Source organism: Ixodes scapularis, unplaced genomic scaffold (assembly GCF_016920785.2).
Source record: "Ixodes scapularis isolate PalLabHiFi unplaced genomic scaffold, ASM1692078v2 PGA_scaffold0__279_contigs__length_252992795, whole genome shotgun sequence".
Taxonomy (NCBI): domain Eukaryota; kingdom Metazoa; phylum Arthropoda; class Arachnida; order Ixodida; family Ixodidae; genus Ixodes; species Ixodes scapularis.
The window spans coordinates 44398198-44417751 of record NW_024609835.1 but is presented as its reverse complement, the minus strand read 5'-3'; positions in this window follow the sequence as shown (position 1 = coordinate 44417751).

Genomic DNA, 19554 nt, shown 5'->3' with positions numbered 1-19554 from the left:
CATAATTGTTTCGAGCAAGAAATCACCTGCTCACCACTGGGACGATGAAATCGTCACTATTTATTGCGTCAGGTATATTTGCGCTCATGAAGAAAAATCTGAACACATCCTTCTCCCAAAGTCCTATGTCGAATAATAAACACTTTTTTAAACATCTATGCACAAATAACTCATTTTTTTCTACACTTGTATATGCACGTTAATTGACGTCAAACCGCATTTTTGATTAGATCTTGATGTCTACACCAACTACATTCATATTTTTTAGGGCTTTATTGAACGATAACTTCAACTATAGTTAATGGAACACGATGGCTCGATCTCGACAAAAACCTCAACGTGCGAAGCTTCCACAGACGGTCGCTAGCGAGTATTCTCAATGTGAGACTTCAGAAGCTTTCGCTTGCCATAGGGAGCTTGCTTTCGACTACAGCACTGCACGGGCCCGGAAAGCGCTGCTGTGTGGAGAGGTTGACTTACAAGATGACGTGTTACGTGGTCACGTAAGATGGCGTCATTTCGTGCAGCGTGATCACGTAAGATGACGTCATTTCGTGTAACGAGATCATGTAAGATGACGTGTTTGTGTCACGTCATCACGTAAGATGACGTCAGTTCGTATGAACTGACGTCATCTTACGACAACGCCAACAACATTAGTGCCGTCCGGAACCATTGACCTTAGAAACGCGCTTCTTCGCTTGAAGAGCTGATATGCGTTGATTGTTATTTGTTTCTTTTGCCTACTACAGACCATTCAAGAACTCGCCTTCTGGGTGCCACCAACTTCGTCTACTGGGCTGTGAAGCGCGTTCGAGCGTGCGCAATACCTCTCTAGGCCGAAAGATTGTACACTGAGTATGCGTTCACAGCTCAATGACTTTGGCATTTTTCGTCAGGATAGATGCTCCCACGAGAAGAGCGTAATGGATATGTGAATAGAATTGGAAATTTGAAATGTTCTTGTCCAATCGCATTTTTCTTTGGTTATCAACGCTTTTTAGCGTCATCACAAGACGTTCAACCCATAATACACTGGTGATTAAAAAATAAGCACCGAAAAACATGCACCGATTTTCGCTCAAAAATAAACACCGAAAAAAAACATACCGTAATCATTACCCATGTCACCTTTTTGGGTGATATGTGAATTTCCAGAAGAACAGCGAGTTATCACCCTCCCCTAGGAATACCCTGACTACAGAGCAGGCGACCCGTTTTTCCCCGCGTTAGATTGTGGTGACCACGAACCGTACGGAGGTCACAGGACGTCCGTGAAAAATAAAAAGGAGGCAAACAACGATCTACTCTGTGCACGCTTCATCCCCAATTTCCACGACCCCAAGGCCGAAGGACGTTTGTGTGAAGGATAACAATAAAATAAAACTTTGCGTCAAAAAAAAAAAAAAAAAAAAAAAAGCCCGTTTTTAAAAGAAAAAAAAAAAAAAAAGTAGAAACAAGCACAACGCGTTGACGGACCGCGAGGTTGTGGAACACCTCGCGGTCCGCTTGCCACAGGACGGTTGTCTTCGACCCATAGCTCCAAGGTGAATTTGCCACTTGCGAAAACACGGAGACCTACCCAGCGAGAACCAGGAAAGCAAGACACGCACACTGACGCCTCGGCGTGCAGAATGAAACAGGATACGGGCGCGGAACACGGCCGCGGAAGAACACCTCGCACAGTGCCGATCCGGCCGATCTCCGAACGGACGATTTCGCATTTCGTGGACAGCGAGCGCCACCGCACGGGAGAGAGAGGTACCTTAAAAACGACGAAAACAAGCACCGACACCTTGGTTCTTTATATTTGCTGTAGTTACGGAACAAATCGACTTACATGAATAATTTGAATATTATTCGATTCCGTAATAAATTTAGAAGACATTAAACGCAATTCTTCTTATGTTTGAATTTAGATAATTTTGTAAATTCGCTCCGAACGCAAGAGTGCCGAATTAGCCGATTTTGACCATTTTCATGATTTTTTTAAAGAATATAATTAAATTTATGACGAAACATCTGTTGCGTTTAGTGATTCGATAATGACTCAATGTCTTTAAAGCCGAAATTTTCAAGAAGATCCGCGCAGCCGTTATTATGTGAGAATTTTTTTAATTTGGTGAAAAACCTCATGTATTCTCTATGGGGCTCTGAGGTGCGCCCCCTCTTAAACGGAGAAGAAAACTCAAACAAAGTTATGGCAATGCTGACACCCAATACCGGCGAAGCCTCTCATCCGGAACTTTCACTCTTTCTAACTCACTAGCAAGGGGGAAATCGCTGGTAGCCCTTTCCCCTTTTCTCTTGCCCTTTTTCAGTAATACGGTTAATAATGGAGAATTCTTGTATTTGGCTCGCTCAGCTGCGACCATCGGTTGCAGGGTAGGCAGGAGTCAAAACTAGAGATCTGGTTTAGGCAGAGATTTGGTTGGACTCACCGGTAGTCGAATGGGGTACGGCTACACTATAGTCGGTTACAAGTCAAGAAGGTAGGAGAAGCTCCTCCCACAAGTGTGATGCGCCCGTTTCAAACCTCTCCGCAGTCGAAAGAAGAGTTCACTGGAAACGCTCCTTGTTCCGCTTCAATGGATTCCCACTTGTCTCCGATCCCACTTTTTAAGAAAGCGACCTTTGTATTCATCGGAGAGGGAACCGAGCCCCTGAAAGCAGCCTTTGTATCCATCGGGGGGGAAGCTAATCCCCGAAAGTCGTATTTGTTTCCGTCGGTGGGGGAGAACTCTAATCTCCCCTCGTGGCTTCCACAATGCTAGGTCAAAGTAGAAAGATAAAGCAAATATGTACAGAAAGGCAAGACCCTTCTCGCGCGTTGGCCGCGACGTCACGGAAACGGTGGGACGCTATTGGATGCGGAGGTGGCGGAGGGATATCTGATTTCTTTGAGGGGCATTTGCCGCTACCTTCTTAACCTGTAACTGACTATAACAAACTGTCAGAGTGGGTGGGTCACATGTGGAAGGCTCCCACCGATTGTCTTAAGGCAAGACACTGGTTCTAAAATCGACGTTTTTGTTTATTGATGGATTATAATGAAAATCAGTGTGTATATGTGTTTTAGCTTCTTCTTTCCAAAAATTCAATTAGTTCTGCAATATCTCAATTACTTTTTGAGTTACGAAGAAAATAATGAAGCCTAATTAGGTCATTTCTTACGACTCATTAAGGAGCTTTCTAATACTAATTTTTTTGCAAAAGTGATATGGATTTGTAGCTAAAGACCTGCCATGCAAGATGATGCTATTTATATTTTTGTAAAGATAGATCATTGTATAAAACTAGTCTAATTAGGTCAAGTACACTATTTACAAAGCCTAACGAGGTCACATTATCACTAATATTAAAATTTCGGGCCCATACTGTCATACAAAAATAGCATCACCCTGCAGTTCACTTCTTTCTGAATTCAATGGTATAAAGTTTTTAGAAATCCTTGAAGAATAATTTCATGAAAACAACCGTAAGGCTAGGCATGTAGACGAAAAATGCGAAGCTGAGAAAATTGCAGTTGAAGTTTTGACACTCATTGCATAAAATTGAGTAAGGGATCCCTTACAATAATGTTCAGCAATATGAAGCATAGTTCTATCTGAACAAATTGAGATGAAAAATTCTGCAATCCATTCACAAGAACCTTTAAAAAATAATATAAAACTGAGAAATAATGTCTGCAATGTAAAATAAAGTTATAAAAGAATGAGTAGACTCTATAAGGGACAACGGGAGGAGGCACCAAGGGTTGCACGTTCCGAAAGCAGATTTTGTATGGCCCTGAAAAGGCCCTTTGTTCGTGTAGCACTTGAAAGGGTGGCCCCCTCACAGCTGTCCAGGACTGTAGTCCCCAGCTTTTCCAGTTTCCGCGGCTTTCGCACTTCGCCTGCGCGAAGAGGTCGTTGAGAGCTTTCATGTCCACTACATTGAACTGTGTCCCAGCGTCGCGCATCTGGCCTCCTGTGGTGACGCCGAGAAGGTCGAATTTGCGCTGGGTCGCCGACTTTTCCGATAGCGCACGCTTGCATTCGTCCGATCGTGCGACTCGTTGCGCCTGCTCGGCCGTGGAGTAGTATGCGGTGTCAACACGAACCGCGCTCGCAAAGCTCGACAAACCGCCGCTGCTGAATGGAGTCGCGATGTCTCCGGCTGATGTTTCCGGAAGATCCAAGGCATCCGGCGGTGCCGATCGCGGTGGCGCACTTGCAGCAGACAGCTTCGGCTTCTTGTTCCACGGTCGCTTCCTCTTCCTTCCGAACGCTTGCCGCGTGCTCGATTTCAACCGAGCGTCGTCCGGCATCTCGAGAACTCGAAGCGAAACAAAACAAAACACGCGCGACATCGTAGGAAAACGAACCAACAATGTTCAACGCAAGCGCGCAAACGGGAACTAAAACGTGCGCTCGACCACGGAAGAAACAAAGCAGACAGGCCTAAGGAGACGGGCGGAGACGGGCCCAGGAGCAGACGACGCACCTCTCGCCAGCGCGGGAACGGAAAGGAGGAAAGGAGAAAAAGAGCGGAGGGGCGCGTTTAGGCCAATAGCAGGGGCGCTAGGCGCCGCGCGTGCTCTGACGTACGGGCACTTTGCTAGCCGGCCAATGAGCGATCACAATTGGGGCCTTCGAAACCCGCGGAATGCGGACGTTTCCCGATGTTGTCGCGATAACGAATGGCATGGGGGCGTGGGGAAAATAAGCGGCTTTCCAACAAGACCAAGATGGCCGCGATCCGACGAGCGATTGCGAAACGCGCGGGGCGCGAAGTTCCACTTGTTTTCATTGAACTCGCTGTGTTAGGGCTCTGCGGGGACATCGTAAATATCATTTTTTTCATGCTTAGACATTGAATTCGACATTGAAACTTTGCAGGCAGGTACCTTAGACTACAATTAATCCAAATATGTGAATTTTGAAAAACGTGAAATTTCGCGTTTTTTTACCATTTTAAGACCCGCGTCTCCCCTTAAACCATTCCTGAAATACAGTACCCTATGGCCGGTCAAATCTGTAATATGCATTTTTCTATACAGTGAGAAGTCTGGTTGGACCAAGTTTCAGGCCGTATTGCCAATTAATGCTTTACTTTTGCTGCTGTAGCTTTTTATCTCCTTACAGTGTCCTGTTCAGCCTCACTGTAGTACTTAAAATAAAAACCCATTCCTGTTCTCAGTTTTTTTTTTCGTCTAACAGCAGAGGGATAATTTGCCCCAATAAACCAGGATGGCTAGGTTCGACATTTACACATACATTTTAAATGGTTACAGAAAGGGTGTGATTGGGGAGGCGATTGGCTCCACTAATCATACATGGTTACGTCACTTCCGGGACCTTTTAAAACATACATGTAAATATCCAACCTACCCATCCTGGTTACCTGGCTCAGGTGATCTGTGCCAGGGGGGCAAAAGAAGTTGACAATAACTTTATTTTTTTAAATTGATAAGATTTTTTGTATTTATACTAATGGTTGTCATGACATGGTCTAGTGCAGCTAATGTGGTCATAAGCAGCCAAAAAGGGAATTGGACAACTTTTTTTTTTTCTTTCTGGGGGGCACACCTTAGATTAGCCTCACTTTTCTTTTGCACTGCATTTAATTTTGGTGGGAGAGTGGGCCATCGTTTGGGATATTGCAGCAGTTGACATGGAGCTGTTTTCCTTGTTTGTCAATAGACCTTGTGTTTGCTTCCTTTGAACAGGCTGGTAAAAATGCTCGACTTTGTTTTACCTTGCAGAGAAAAACAAGCTGTCCTTTATTGAGACGTCGGCACTAGATTCCACAAATGTAGAAGCGGCGTTCCATCAAATTTTAACAGGTAAGGGCCACCTGTGTTTCTCTACAATCTGTTGTCAATGTCTCTTAAGGACAGGTATTCAATATTTCTTCATTTCTGGGTCGTGACAGAAGCCAATCTAAGCTCGGTACTGTGGTAGTCGCTGTTCCAGTTTTTAATTTAGGTGGTACCATTTGGGCTTCTTACAGGGAGCAGGAGGCAATGTTTCTGAAACAGTAAAAACAGTGATTCCAAGGTACCCTTTAAAGGAATACTACAACGAAATTTCGGCACTCATTTTTTGGTCTATATGTGTTCAAAAAAGCAGCGTCACATCGAACATACCAATATCTTGTTAAAAAAGTCACAAAAAGGAATTTTAAAACGAATTAAACTATTAGCAAAGAGCACCTGGTGGATGTCGCTAACGCCTCGCTTGTAATGCCCGTCTAGGAACCTTGACAGCTAGTGACGGAGGTTGTCTCGTCTCCGGCCACGACGAGAGAAGACGGGCAGGAGGAACTCCCCTCTTCCCGAGAATGCCTTTTGTGTGTCGCAGAAGTCGCTATTGTCCCCCTACAAAATTATAGAAGATTAACCCGTCACTCAAAATTCGTACAAAAGCTGCAGCTTCGGTGGCTTGAACGACTAGGCCATCCTCTCGACGTCAGCCTCGCCGTAGCTTTGCTCGTCTTGAGACGACCTACGTCACGATTGCGTTGGATGTCACGTGGTCTCCGCTGGGCCATCTCCGAGCGCTTGCCAGAGTGGGCCGTTTATAACGAAAAATACAGCCACCAGGCTCCAAATACAAACGTGCGATTGTCATTTACGGATATTGTGGATCATATTCAACCTATTTTTGAACACGACGGGAATATTTCAAATTTCGTTGAAGTATCCCTTTAAGAATTGGTCACAATCAAAAGGACTTGGCTTTTGTCGGTGTGTTCGTATATAGAAATTTATTTTGATTGGGAACGTAATAGTTAACTCTGTAAATTTTGAATTTCCGAGAATTGAGAATTTAACCAAACTAAACTGATAAGTGCCGATTTGTATTAAAAACAACTATTGATAACTTGAAACTCTTAATTGTAGCACATCTGGCTAATTTTGTTTTTGTTTTCAAAGGCCGCCTTGGTGTTTGGAGTATGACAGGCCTATTGCGGAAAAGCGCCGTGTAATTAAGTTGTGCGTCGTAAAATCCAAATCCAAAATTGGGCAGTAGCTAGTTACTAGTACCATTACCAGTAACTAGTTACTTTCTGTAACTTGTAACTGTAAACCATAGCTGCTTAGTGAAAATGACTAACAGGATTACTATTTTTTTAAATTAACTGTAAAAAATAACATTGTTGCAGTTACTTCTCAGATCCATTTTGAAAAATATTGTAAAGCACAACCACTAGACCACCTCTCAACTTGTGAGAAAGTCCGAAGTCCTAATACTGGAAGGAAAGAGGAAAAACTGCTGCAAAAACTGTCTGAAGCACAAAATAAAAGAATAAATAAAGAGAAATTAAATTTTGGGTGACCCTGCTTGGGCTACTAAGGGGATGGGGACGTTTGTGTCCGTACCTGCTATGTATTGTACATCGCCCACAGCGCATGCAGATGTAACAAAGTGCGGCATCTCTGAAGTGTTTCTCCGTCCTTCATCCGGCGGGGAGAGAGTGATTTTCGCGGAGGACAAGCGCCCGCAGGCTTATAACACAAACGATTTTCCGAACCTCTTCTTTTCGCCGCAAAGCATGCGTTTCCTTCCCCTCTAATTTGAATCGTTCAACTCGAATGCACTTTTGCGGGGTCTCTACTTTAGGCCCATTCACTCTCCCCCACTTGTCCCGCGTTGCTCTGCTTCTCAGATCTCGTCACTTGAGAAAGAGTGTGCGCTCGAAACCTCTGTGTGTTTTCTTGAAATTGAAAAGCACTTAGCCTCAGTTGATTAATAGATATTCACGTCGAGAGCTTTCCGGGTGGTCCCTTCTGGTTTGGGTGGTGAGGTGGAGGAGTGCTAAAGTGTCCAACCTGGTTAGGAAGTGGTGGAGACAAAATCACTACAGCCGTTTGGAATTCTACACGCAGTTGTTTGTACCTCGATCAGTGCTTCTTTTGCATCGTTGCCGTGTTCAGAAGGTTTGACGGGAGTGGTGCCGCAACATTGCTCTCCAAGTTTTCAAGAGAAGCTTTGTGTTTTATGAAAGATTGTGCGTTCGCAGTAGAAAATAATTTGACCAATGAGTAGATTGGAGTAGCATAAGAAAACATCTAGAAAGCTGATTGTAAGGTATGACTTGTATTATTATTGACTTCACATTTCCATGATTTTTATTTCTCCTGTTCCATTTCGCCTCACCAAAAAAAAAAAAATCGAAATTTGACAGATTGCAGACTTGCACAATGATTTGATGTACCCGAGATCTAGACGGTGTGTTATTGTATTTGTGTGTGCTTTATGGTGGTCACACTTATTTTAAAGTTCTTCATAAATCGTCAAAGGATATCTGGTAGCTTTCAATTTTTAAAAACTAAAGTCGCCTGTAATATTGTTAAAGAATAAACTATAAATGCTTTATCATATAGTAAACTTACCCCAATACTGTCTTAAATTATAAAGGACAACACATGTTAATATTGATTATTGGAAATATCTTAGTTCCTCATAAAATCATATTCACTACTGCAAACCACGCAATGTCTTATGAAAAATCTGCTAATTCAAAGGCATAGGTATTAAGGGGGGACACTACCCAGAAAAAACAATTTCTGCAAAAAAAAGTTGATTTTGAAAAATGTCATATTTACATCCACCAACATCTAGAGAGTATTCCCAGAAAGTTTCATTAGTCTACACTGCTTAGTTAATTTTTTATAAATTATTTTCTGTCCACCTATGCTAAAGAAAAGGTAGAGGTTGGAGCACTTTGAACACATTTTTCTTCATTCCACTTTTTGGCATAAATTTCACTTTAGGAAAACTATCGTTTTGTTATTACGCAACTTGGATTCATTTTTATGAGTTTTTTTGGGGTGAAATGTTAAGGGGAAGATAACTATGAGCTTGTATTTTTTATTTTTGTCATTTTTCATGCTCAAGAAGTAAAAGTTTGGACAAAGGATGGAAATCTAAAAAACTGTATTTGTGTTAATGTGGCTTTTTTGTCATGAAAGATGGTGTAACATAGAAATATAGCTCCATAGTTATCTGCTCTGAACTGTCCTAATGCAATGTAACACATGAAAACGACAAATTTATAAGTAATTTCAAAACGATAGTTTTCCTAAGCAGACACGCCCACTTTCGTCTTTGAACGGTTGCAATTTTTTTTGTACTTCACCCAGGTTAACAAAAATTGGCAGAAATGTTCAACAGAAACAAGCCCTGTAAATATAATTTAAATCAGACAAGCGGTTCAAAATTTTACTTTTTTGGGTAGTGTCCCCCCTCAAGGAAGGTTTATTTGGAATGTTTTCTAATATTTTTATAAAGTAAAGATGAAGTAACTAACTTAACAAGTTACTCTCAATTTTGCAACTAACTGTAGCAGGGTTACTCTTTATCCATAGTAGCTGTTACTGTAACTTACATTTTAAAAGTAACGTGCCCATAACTGGCTGAAATTAATCTTCAGTTCTTCGCTGGAGTGTGCTGGTGCCCTTAGTTGGTATAGCACTTAAACCCTCCCAATTTACTTTTTGATTTGAAGATATAATAGAGCCCTCACGTAATTGCTGCTGGCAACCTGGAGATGCTGCATTTGATTATGTCGGAGAGTACAGCAGGCAACGCCGTTTACGGGGAGTTCACCCACAGTTGTATCGGCCGCCTCCGTAGCATGTGTGGCTAATGCTTGTGTCAACAATTGTCCATTGAGCAGGAGTTCTGCTGTGATTACTGATCATTCCATGATAGATAAAGGTATAGATGTAGTAGATTTTAAAGTCCCGCGCGTATGTGCGGTCCACGTGCGCATTTCCTTGCTCCCTATAGCAGTAGCGTCATTCTCTTCAAACTGATACCCGAAACAGGGTATATGCCTCTCTGAGTACCGAGCGGCGTGACGTCCGAAGCAATGAAAGGGCGTCTTCCGAGTAGCACCGGAGCAGTGGCAGGAATGCAAGTGATTGAAACACTCGATGCGTCACTAGTGACCAGCAGTCTATGGCCTCGGCACTCGTGCCTAGTTTCGAATCGCCGCCGCCGGATGGCATGAAATTTGTGAAGGGATTTATTGAAACGCACCGAGATTCATATCGACATTCAAAGGCCAAAATATTTGCGCACATCTAGAAGAATATCCAAGGTTGGCACAGTCTGACCGACAGTTTATGGAGATTCTTTAGTGCATGTTCATTACCGGTGTGGTCATCAACATGGTGAGAGCGGCAGGACGCGTCTTTCGGATGCCCTAGGCTCGCTCGACGCCGGAGCGTTGTCAAAAGTAGGAAGCTTGCGTCGGAGGAGGAACAACCGAAGCTTCTTCCTGCCGTTCTTGTTCCATCTGTGACTACAAAAGAGATTGCCGCATTCCACCAGAAATCGCCCCGAGCCCCTCGGAGCCTCTCCCTCACTGCTGCTCCTGTCCTCTGTGCAGACATCTACCACATTGTGTCACAAAAGCAGATACGGAGCGAAGGCGACAACGACCCTTCCCCGTCGCGGGACAACATCCCGATCACGATTGCTCCCACGGACCCGACGGACTCGCGCAAGAAGTCCTGTGCCTGCCAGCAGTAGCAGTAGCCGGAGCGAAAGCCGCCGCAGCCACGGCCAGCACCACCGTCGGGGGGAGCAGGGGCCCTGCCCGCGCCTCCAGCCGTTGTAAAGTACCGGTAGAAAAGGGGAAAGAAGACACGAGCGTACTCCTGCACTGTGGCCTTTTTTTCTTCTTTCTTTACCTTTTTTTTCTTTTGTATTGCCCATTTTGTCAAAGTTGTCTTCTTTCTGCTTTCCATGCTCATATTTTCGTGTGGAGCATTGGATGTGGGCAGTGGAGAATCTGAAGTCCCAGTTCACCTTCCTTTCTTTCTTTTTTTTTTTGTAATTGCAGGAAGTGGGACATTAAATCTAACCCTCAGCAGGGGTTAGAGATGTGCGTGTACTTCGGAGGTGCGAAAATAAAAGAAGTGTACGGCCGTGCTTTTGAAAATTTATGCGAGGTTTTTTGTATGGGAAAATGACTTCTTCTTGGCCTCCTACTTTTTTTTTTTTAAATTTGTTGCTTCAGTTCTGGTATTACTGTATGCTGTGAGAATAAAGACAAACTGTTTATTTAACAAGTACGGTTATCTCATAATCCTCGGTCACGGTAATTCCACTCTGGTAGTGGGTTTTTTTTCCTCTGGAATTTGTTTTCAGTGCAGGATGGTTGGAAGGGCAACAGCGGTGTCTGCACGGTTGATCCGTGCCTCACTATAAGGAACAGTTGCCGTCTGAGACTGTGCCTCGTTTTAGAGCACACGAAGAGTTATTCTACTGACCTTTGCCTCCTTTGCAATTAAAAGTGCCACACTATTTCATTTACTTTCTTTTTTTGTCCAGTCTAGTTTTTTTATTGCTTTGCCCCAGTATGTGTATAAAGGGCAGGTGCTTGTGACTGTTTTCGTTGCTGGATGCTACCTGCTGTAGATGGAACCATTGTGTTTTCTTGTTTTCCCCCCTTAAACTTGCTTTACAACTGTAGGTCTTCTGTATTCTGCTGGAAAAAGGAGTACTCTGCAAACAGAGAATGATTCAGTAAATAAAAAATTTGTATTTCTATAATTGTACATGGATGACCTTGTTGCTTGGATGTTTTCCTGGATGCCATATGAGAGCGAGTGACTTTGGAACTGCTATGCATCTGAGACCGGTGCTCTAACTGCTTCTGTCTACTGCCTACCATTCTGAAAATGGTAGTTGGCACTGGTGTCAGATGTTGTGGAGGCTCTTGTCATCCTGTATATAAATATCAATAAAATCCCTGATGTCTTAGATTGTGATAGTGGTGGTTCTTCAGCTATGTGGGAGTGGTAAACAGATTTTGGCTTGTTGCTCAAATACTGGCTGTTGGTTGAAGTTATTTCAGCAATAGAATATAGAATTGCCCTCGGAATGTTTAGTTTACTGATATATGAACGTAAGCATGCCCTCTATTGAGTGCATTTCAACCAGACTGACCTATAACAGGTACCCAAGTCTGGTAAAGAAGTTACAATTACTACCTAAAAATTAATAGATTGCTGTTGCATGCCTTCAGAAGTAATTACTTTGTTACTTGATTGTGTGTTACTCCAAAGGAACACCCTAAAGATGCGCAGTATCCACTGCCTATGGCAAAATTTTTGGCTCTATAAAGAAAATGCAAATAAAGTACACAATGTAATTTACCCTTTATATAGGAAGACAAATATATGTATAGCGGTTTGAAGGGCTTGGGTGTTTGAGGTAATTGAGTCTTGTACTGTACAAACAAGCTGGAACTAAATCGCGTGAACATGCCACGGAGGCACGCACACCGTTAGAAATAACCCCACTTTGGCATCGGCAATCTGCAAGACACGATTCTGCTAAAGGCGTGGCTCTCTAAGTTTGCTGCAGATTGCCTAAATAGGTGCCATTTGACCAACTAAAACTGACTCAGTAAAACCAAGGTGTGGTACTTTCATTTGGTATCTTTGGAAGACATGCTTGATAAAGGTTGCTATCCAACCGAATGACTTTCTTGATCACTATACTCATTGCCACGAATACTTGACACTATATTTATGCACCAACTTTCATCTGAGTTGACTGCCGTTTAGAAATTATCAAAGCACCATTGTCAGTGACCGGTAGGTTTTCACGCCTCGCACGCTCACAGCCAACCCACGCTGTCTCGACTCCAGTGTCCGTGTTTGCCACTGCTTATTCACAGAAAACTGGGCATCTTCCTCTTCCCGAACGCTTGATCTAACTCTTCGCACGTGCGTGTAATCCAAAGCAATTTTTGGCAGTCTTCCCCTGCCAGCTCTTGCCTGCATAGAAAGTAACGTCCCCGGGATTTGCCGGGGACGTTACCGATGGCTTATTTTTTAAAGCGATTAGCTTTCTTAGGATCTGTTTCCGGCCGTTTATTTTCCTCGATAAATTTAGCGGGGAAAATGACGTCGCAGACTTCTCTCTTAAAATACGCAAGGAGGCTATGCCCTTTAGGGCGATAGTCACGCAAAAGGGGTTGTGGCAATCACAAGTGTCGTCATACCTTCAATAACACCTGTCGCAGCTCCATTTCCGTGATCATTCTAGGGTCAATAATTCCGAGAGTGATGGAATATCTGAAAGATTCGAATCCCGGTACTTGACGCGGTTTCCTTCGACGTCGAAGACCTTTTTTTATTCCATTCTGCATGAGGATCCTGAAGCTGCTAGAGAAGCTATTGAAACAAATTGTACCAAAATGAGTTGCTGGGCGAGTTGGTTGGACACATTGATTTAAACCGCGCAAATAAGGTAAGGAAGGAAGAGACAACAGGAAGGTCTCCGCTCTTTCCTTCCTGTTGTCCCTTACTTCCTTGCCTTATTTGCTCTGTTTAAGCCACTTTTGAAACATTTGAAATTATAAAGTTCCAGAGTAAATGCGGCGTGAATAAGGATTTTTTTTTAATTGTTACGTTTCTATTTGAACTCCACGTATGTTGTTTATGAAGGGGTAGAGCTCGTACAGAAGAAGGGTGTGTGCATTGGGACGGGCCTGGCGCCCGTGCTGAGATACTTGTTTTTAGCGATGTTCGACGGATATTGCAAGCCGGTTGGATGAAGAAGTCATTCGTGTTTTCAGGTACATAGACAATTACCTGATGTTGACCGAGGCGCTGCGTTCTAGCCCTGGACGTCAATGCATTGGGGGTGGCAGCCGTCTGCTTTGACTGGGCCGCCGCCTGTAGCCGCTGCCTTCAACGAAGTGAGCGAGCGCACCATCAACCTCCAGGGTTTACCATCCAGAAGTTCCACTGAACAGCCTACCGAAGGTCACCTTGGCTCGCTTGCCTACTGGCCTGTACCGCCGCCGAACCTCCAAGACTCGTGCGGCGGATCAGAAGAGCACGTCGTCCTCAACACCATCAAACTGCCAAGGCTTTTCCAGCCGCAACGCACAGAGAAGCCTCCGGACACCACCCTTTGCCCAGGCACTCCTTACAGCTGATAGAAGTGTCTTGGCGAACCCCGAAGCAACACTGCTTGCGATGTTGAGAAGGCCGCGTCGCCCCTCCCCCCCCCCTTGTATATATCATCTCATAATCATAATCACTAGACGTGGCACCGCGGGCCTCCATGGTACGGGCTGTCGCCTTTCCGCGGTGCCACGGCTCTTCTGAGCCAATAAAGATTACGATTTTTCCTTCGTTCGAAGGAAAATTCTGAAAGAGAAGGCTTCACTTCAAGAATGTCAGAAGTGTTTAAAGGGGCGGCGCAACGATATTCAATATGAATATTTTTCACTTTAAACGAGCTTACTGGCACTAGTGGGACTCAAGGATACTCGCAAGCAACGCCACTGACCAAGAAACTTCTTTGTTGCGCTGTAATTTTGAGGACAAAACCGAGTGCTTTCATTCAATCTCTCCTTCGCAAAACCCGATGACGTAGCTCGGCGGTAGCAGTACCGCCCAGTGACGATATTTGAATGCGGCTCATAGATTGGACCCGAGCATGGCGTGGACACTCGATTTGGGCTCGTGATAATCGATAGCTCGAGAAGCATTCGGGTAGTGTCCTGTGTCCAATCGCTGCAATGACGATAACAACCGAACCATAACAATGTCTAGAACCAGGGCCGTAACCAGGGGGGGGGGGGATAGGGGGTTCTGACCCCCCCCCCCCCCCCCCCCCCCCCCCCGAAATTTTTTTCTCTGTACGGCCCTGGTCGGTGCACTGGCAGCCAGCCGATTTTAATCTCCACCTCTGCGCACGCGCAGTGGCGCCGGTCGGCTACCGGGTACCAATCCCGGACCTGATCTCCGGTTTGCTGTAACTCTCCATTATATGCCACCGATGCACATGATTCATAGGCGAAAATAAGACAATAGACACTTTCAAAATGGCTTCAGGCTGCTCGGCAGGATACCCGGCGTCATCGGTTGCGTGGACGGGACCATGGTCTCCATCGTCGGCCCGTCCAAGAACGACCCCACCGCCACGAAGGCGGCGTACTGGTGCCGCAAGTACTTCTACGCCCTCAACGTGATGGTGGTAAGTACACTCATGTTACGTTGTCAAAACGCGCCCCAAATCTGTAGAAAAAAAAACACGTATTGCTGATACGGTTTAAGTATGCCGTTTTAAGACTTCGGGCTGTGGGGTCTCACGACTGCGCGAGCGTGTGCTCTACGTAGCATGTGAGCCGTGATACTCTTCTCCCAAAAATAATACTTGTCTGTTAAAACGTGCAAGCTTCCGTAAAAAAAAAAAACACATTATTTTTGTTTCAAGGTAGTTAGTTGTACCTTGCATCCAGGAAGGTGTGTTGAAATGCATGTGTCAGACAAAATAACTTAAAAGGTTCTGAAATTGCGACTGCTTTGTGAACCATAAGTACAATCTACTACTTGTGGATTCAGGTAATTATATGTCAATATCTCTCTCACTTTCAGATGTGTGACGCCGACTGCCGGATAATGTGCATCGACCCACGGTATCCCGGGTCGGTGCACGACTCCTTCGTGTGGCAATTTTCCTGGCTCCGAAACCATCTCGATCAAGGGCAGGTGCCACGCGACGGCCGGTTCCTGCTTGGTGAGCATACTAAATTCATTCCTTACGCACACGGTGGCTCCCACTGCTTAAAAGCCACAGTACCACACGTACTGTGCTTGTTGTGAGGCACACAGACACAGTTGCTGGAACGCCTTGAAGTGAGACAACACCCAGCGTTTGGCCATTAATCTCTGTTTATGTCCACATAACTCTCACACTCTGCAGGCTACGAAAGCCACACTACACCAATCTCACGACAGTGATTGACTATGCAAGGCATGCGACCGCAGTGCGAGTCGCTGCCCGGTTCGGCCCGCTCACTGTTACTGTCTGCCTGTACCCTCTTGCTGGTTGGTTTTTGCATGAAGTTGGAGCTCTTTGACTGATACCTGGGGGCTCGCCTGGTCGCTTTGACGGTCGTCAGTTTGTACGGAATGGCATCAATTCCTCCTTGGCCACTTGGGGCTCGCCAAATCTGTCCTCGGGTTGTCTCTGTCCCACACACTGGATTCTTTTCCCTGACCCTTCTTCTTCGGTCTGCTTATATAGCTCCTCCTATTAGACCCTCCGTGTCCCAACAGGACCTGACTCCTTTCCAATCTAACCACCCCCTCTCTTTTCCCCATCTCCAACTCCACCGAGGATTAGGAAAGAGGTTCGTCGAACTGGCGCCTTATCCCCTTGCTTTCCAAAGACAAGGCCAGCGTGTTCTGCTCTGCCCGTGCCTAAGGTCACGGCCACACTCCCAAAAGCAACAGAGCTTTTATCTGTCGGATGCAAGGGCCTAATAATGCACTTGCATACAACACAGCACCCCTAAGGAATCGTGCACACATCCCATACAACCCACCAGGAAAACACATAGTTACATGAAATAACAGGGAGTTTGCAGGCAAGCTGGTGGTAATTAATCATAATGTAAACTGATACTGTAGTGCAGAAATATTAACACACTTTTAAGTCCCACTTAAGATACATTAGAATTGACATAGTTGCACACAGCTGTTTTCTTGCCTTTTATTTTAAAAAGTAAAGATTGTAATATGTTCCATCCTCTACATGTGCAGGTGACAGCGGCTACCCCTTGGAGCCTTGGCTCATCACCCCTGTCCCCGGGAACCACGCGACCTCCACCGCTTGCGGCCGGTTTAATAAGGCGCATTCCTCGATCAGGTCTGTTGTGGAGCGCTGCATCGGGCTGTTGAAAAACAGACTCCGGTGTCTGCAAAGGCACCGGGCTCTGTATTACCACCCTTCAACAGCCACCGCCATTATTTCGGCATGTGCAGTGCTCCACAACATCTGCCTTGCATCGAGCGAGCCAGAACCGGAGTCAGACTCCGACCCTGAAGAGTCAGAGTTGGAGTCTGAGCCGAGCTCGGACGGTTCTGAGCCGAGCTCGGAGAGGTCAGCGTCGGCTCCCGAGAGGCTGGCTCCTGCCGGCCCTCCGGTCGGCCTTCCGGTCGGCCTCTCGGACAGGGGGAAGGCTCTGAGGCAGCGCCTTGTCGCCCGGTTCGGAACCCGCCGCAGACGTGCCCGTGCGGAGCGCCACACGCAAGGGGTCCGCCGCCACGACGGTAGTTCCGACCACCAGGGACACCGTCGGGAAGCCCCTCAGCGCCCTCGCTGCGGTGGTGCCCAGCACGGACGCCGCCAGCCACAAAGAACCTCTCGCCACCACGACTGAGGTCCTGACCACCAAGGACCCCGTCACATCCTTGCCCTGAGTGAAGCCCTCCCCGTGGAAGCCGTAAAGTGCACACTTCGCTTCCTGCTCCACAGTCATGGCCGTCCACAAGCTACATACTCTCTTCAGCTCCTACACCTTGTGAAGTTCGTCGCACAGCCAGCGTGCTGCCTCCGGATACGTGTCGAGTGCATCGCGGTGAAATCGATACAGCCTTTTTTTTTAAAATTTTTATGAGCAGAAGGCACGAGACGTAGTCTACAGTGACAGAAAAGGTTCGGAGGTTTAGTTGCCAGACCAACAGGTCATCTGGATTGCCCCTGCAAAGAACTCAGAAGTAATTTAGACTACCTCTAGAAAGAAATGCTTGTTTTTGCAGAGATTGCTTTCTTAGTTGCTGATTGAACCAGGGATATTGTTGTCATGGACATTTTTTCATTTTACAAATGCTTCAAATCGTCTTGCCTTCTGCTCCATTTTATTATCTATTTTAGGGTACTTCATCAAAGTTAGGTGATTGTGCTATCGCAAGACAGTGCACATGTAGTTTGTTTTGAAAATTGCTTTATTTCTTAAAGAAAAACCTGTGACTTCATAAATAAAAGTGTGATAACATGGAATGTAATATTTCATTCTTGGAAGTGAAACTGAGCATCGACTGCAACCATGTAAGCAATTGGGCAATCTTAAGTATATATCACAGATATCTTGTTGAACACTCTGGTCTTATTTGAGCACAATAGTTAAATTTCGAAAGAAAAAAAAAAACATATATATTCTCTGACTAGCATACCACTATATAAACACTGGACCACTTTGAAAGAATTATCACAGATGTTGCGCCAAACATTCTTATTTGAGTACAGCAATAGCAAGTTCTCGAAAGATAAAAAAATTGTTTCTGACTAAAGCAGCGGTCACTCGCGCGCTCCCCGTTGGATCCGCCGACCCCTCCGCTTCCCCCGGCACACCCGGCTCCTCGTGGTTCGACATTTTGGTTTGAAGAAGGCGCGTAGCACACATCCCGCATAATATTGGAACAACTTTCTCTCCAATTAATTCTTAAATGTATTGCAAAAGGATACAAAAAAGCGGTTTGTTTTAACAACGCCCAAAAGGTTTTGATTGTTTTTCAATACTTTTACCTGTACTAGAACAGATGCGACGGCCAGCGACGCACAGGATAGGTTGCCGTTCCTTCGCTAAACGCAGGAACTGCTCCCCGCGTCGTAGTAAATCCTACCCCGTATCCCGCGCGTAGGGACGCCTCAGGGAATGCGTAGCTACTTCCGCTCGTCGGTGGTTGGCTCCGGACGTCGCTGAAACGGGTGACGGGTGTCAAGTTTGCGATGACGTAGCGGCGTCAAAGTGGGCAGAGCCGCCACGTGAGTGTTGCTGGGATACGCTCCTCCTTTGCATTACGTCACTTCCATGTACCTTTTCTCAAATGTCCAACCTAGCGATCCTGAGGTTCTGAGTAGCTGGCTCGTCGAAATGTCGCTTGGTTGGAGACGAGGGATCGGGGAACTCCGGGCGTAGACCCCGTATGCGGCTTTCCGCTGGATCCGCTCCAGAATGTCTTGTGTTGACGTGGATCGAGGGGACCAGATGGGTGAACAATATTCTAGGATGGGCAGAACAAGGGCGGTGTATAGTTTCGCCATCACCATGGGTCCTAGGCCCCTGCTGATATTTTGTATGAACCCCAGCAGACGGCGGGAACGCGATGCAATGAAATGAACATGGTTTGAGAAGGTTACCCTGCTGGAAATGGGCGATGTGAAATGAGGCCAAAATTCACATTGAACCAATGTGCAACTGTAGGTCCAGACACATTGAGCAATATGCATTTATGAAACAAAAACCTATGTGCACCAATTGGTAATCCTTTAGGGAATTCACATTGGGCTGAATTGGTAATCCTTTAGGGAATTCACATTGGGCTGATTGCATTTATGAAACAAAAACCAATGAGCAGCAATTGGCAACAGGTACCCCAGTGCACATTGCATTGAGGGTATTTATGGGGCAAAAACCAATGAGCAGCAATTGGCAACAGGCCCCCCTGTGCACATTGGATTGATGGTATTTATGGGGCAAAAACCAATAAGCGGCAATTGACGACAGGCACCCCTGTGCACATTGGGTTGATGGCGTTTAGGGGGCGAAAACCAATGAGCGGTAATTGACAACAGGTGCCCCGGTGCACATTGGTCTGATGGTACCCAGTCAACCAGCAACCGTCTATTAAACATCCGAGAGATGTGTTGTTCGGACATTTAAAGGGATACTGAACCAAGGATTTTAGTGTCCATAATAAGTGGCGCACGTTTTTTCCACGAGCCAGCAGCCGCAGGTGTGCGC